Here is a 3,319-nt window from a genome sequence, read left to right as displayed (position 1 = left end):
TAAAATCAACAATTCTGAACGTTTTTGAAGCGTAAATGTGGCGTTTCTTCAACAAGCACGACTTTGTAGCATGAACATGAGTTTTCAGGGACATGTGGCAAGTTTTATTTAGTGATTTTAAGCACAGTGAAGCTTACGGTTGCAACCGAGCTCATTTCCGACATGGAGGAAGTGACGTGACACGTCACTCACCCGGTCGTTAGCTGTTAGCTTAAAATTAGCATCGCTAGCGTTGTTCAAAAACATCATTTAATGACAAATTTTAAACTCTAACGTGGCGAAAATTTTAGCAATTAGACTTCGAAGAATCTAAGCAGCGTATCAGAATACAGCTTTTAAGCGCTTTTCAGCTTTAAAAAGCAGATTTTATTCCCTATGAAAAACGAGTTTTCATTTCCGGGTCACGTGACTGGATCGTTCAATGACAGAGCAACACGACCTGACACGTCAGAGTTAGTCACTACTGACACGTCTGTCAGCCAATCAAAACGTTACACACGGTCTTTTTCAACCAATCACAGAACGTCTTTCCCAACTAGCATGTTAGATTTATCTGAACAAGTCCGTCAACTTTTTGTCTTTTAAACTGTCAAAATGCACTTTTTTCTGTTAAAAGATGTAACGAATCAACTCTGAGCTGCACGGAGTCGGCGCCCCGGTCTCAAAAACGTCTTTCTAGCTATTTAAACAACTCGTTCAAACTTTCTCAGAACCGAGCCGGAACCAGAACCGCGTCTGGACCGTCTTTAAACAGAACAAAGCGTTTCCACACAAACCCAGCTTTAGTTACACATAACAGGCGTACAATTTCAGCTTTAAAAAGACATATGACTCACAAGTTCAGCTTCAACACATCACTAGCTCAACACAGCGTAAACATGCAGCGTCTAGCTCCAAGCGGCAGCTTCTGCACGCTGCGTTCAACACAGCTAACAATCTGTTATTTTTCATGCCAACATGTAAAATCAATCTTTACACGAATACACAGTCCATTTATGAACACGTCATGGGCCACCAAACATGCAACAGTGTGCTGTAAACAGGACAGAGGCATGTTCTCATGATAAGACGCCCATAGAGGTGTTTCCTGGTATAAAGGTTAAACCCCACTCCCTAGAAATGGAAGGAAGGCGCGCAACGCCACCTCCTCCTAAAACAGGTGAGAAAAGGCAGTATTTTCAAACTAACAAACCACGTGATGAAGGTGCACGCTGGGACAAAAAGGCTCCTCTTTCAGAGGATGGACGTGATGATCGTATATGTGACATGCGTAGGACGCAAAGATATGGGATCCAAGAGGACCCATATTATCAGGGGGAATCCGAAGAGGAACCCCCAAAAGACGTACCTAACCCTCTCCCACCTCGGACGAAACGGACCGAGGCGATAAAATCACAAAGGTCCCAGGAACAAGGCCCTAAACCTCTGAGCTCGGAAGAGACAGAGGAAATACAAAGGTTTTTAGAAACTTTGATACACGCTGAAATGGGAATCCAACCAGGAGCACTATGTAGTGATCTGATCGCTACTAACTCTGAAGGCGCGAATGACAACATTACAGATGTTGGTGAAACACACCAAGACATTGCTGTTATTGCCTCCAAGAACCCCTCATCGGACGAAGGGGGGATAAACTCGCACTCAAACGATGATGAGTCATCGCAAACTGAAAACTCAGAACCTGATTTTCATGATTTTGAACTAGGCATTCCAGTTCTGGGAGGACTCCCAGATAACCTGGTACCGAGTCAAGAAGCTGGGCCAGTATGTTTCACGAAACCATCACAGGCCATCGCTCTTTTCTCAACCAATGACGTCGACCAAGGGCCTCAAACCTATGGTGTCTTACCCATAGACAGGTCCGACGACTCAGAAAAGGATTCGTTGGAGCTCCCCAAGGAGCAAGAACCCTTACCAGTCTCATCACAGATTGAACAGGTGGTCGCCCAAGCCAACACTCTGACATCTGATGAAGAAAGAGACAAACCTCGCCAAGTTCTTCTAAAATATGAAAAGTCATTGTCAACTGACCCAGACATCCTCCAACTTCAGAAGTTGGATGATCCTGCAATTAACTCGATGATACTGTATCTGACTGACCCAGACAAATACACTCCATCGAAAGTCAAACTGGATTCCGATCCAGACCTAAAAGTCCTCTTTCAGCTGCGCAAACAGTTAAAACTACTCAAGGACAGCCTAACTTTAGCTCATGGAGCGACATCCTCACCCGTGTTCGCGGTCTCCCATGACCGAAGGGGGGTGACGCCAGTTAGGATAATGCTACCAGACGCGATAACATGATCAAATCTGACATTCAGAGTGAGTGGCGCACCGAAACGTTGTTTTCTAGTTGCTTAATCACTGCTTTTGTCAATGTTGAAACGTTGTTTTACTGGTTGCTTAGTCACTGTTTTTGTCGATGTTGAGACATCGTTTAATTGGTTTTTGGTATTGTTTTTGAACACCCCAGGCAAGAATGAATTTTGTTGTGTAGTTAAGTTAGAGACTAAGAGGCCTTTAACCATGCCAACATGCAGTTCATTCATTAAATTGCAATCTTTGCGGAGCCAATGTATATTATTGCTACCTTAAGTACCATAATCTACATTGATCTCACAACGCTTAAGCCGAACCTACTCGAACAATTCTATTCGGGGGGATAGCTAATTCTTTTTGATGAGTCTCGCCATGGACTTCCAAAACATTTATGGGGAAACCAAACACCCAATCTCAAGTCGTTCGTCTAAAAGACAACAGACAATTGAACCAAACTATATTTTACCATGTAAAGCTAACTTAAACCAAGTTAGAAATGGAAAAATAGTTTGGAACCCTTTTCTATAGGTATAAACCCCTGTAGTTACCCTTTTCAGCATGTTCCACCCCTTAACTGGTAGTTGTAGCTGTTCCCAACCATAATAACTTACACACCAGGTGCATATAGTTTAAGGCCTTATGTAAAATCCCCTTCATAAGCCCACCTTAAACCACATAATTGCATGGCACATTGAACCAGAACGGCACAGGCTGGACGTCGCAAAGAGACGACCTTCGCTGGAGGCGACCTGCAATCCTGACGTTGGTCTCCACTCTTCATCCAGTGGCCGCATCTTCAGTTCAATCCAAGGGTACCCCTCTGTATGCTGATTAATCAACACTTCCAATCGTTGTGGATTTACCGTTGTGGATTATATGACTTTTTCCAGTGGATTACAGACTCTGTTTCCAAGGGGTTAAAGCATTGCTACAATGGAATTACCAACAACATTATGGAATTATCATCAACACAATGGAATTACCAAGAACATTGTGGAAT

The sequence above is a fragment of the Nematolebias whitei genome, chromosome 18 (genome assembly GCF_014905685.2).
Source record: "Nematolebias whitei isolate Nwh7 chromosome 18, NemWhi1, whole genome shotgun sequence".
NCBI lineage: Eukaryota > Metazoa > Chordata > Actinopteri > Cyprinodontiformes > Rivulidae > Nematolebias > Nematolebias whitei.
Note: the sequence above shows the minus strand (reverse complement) of the source record.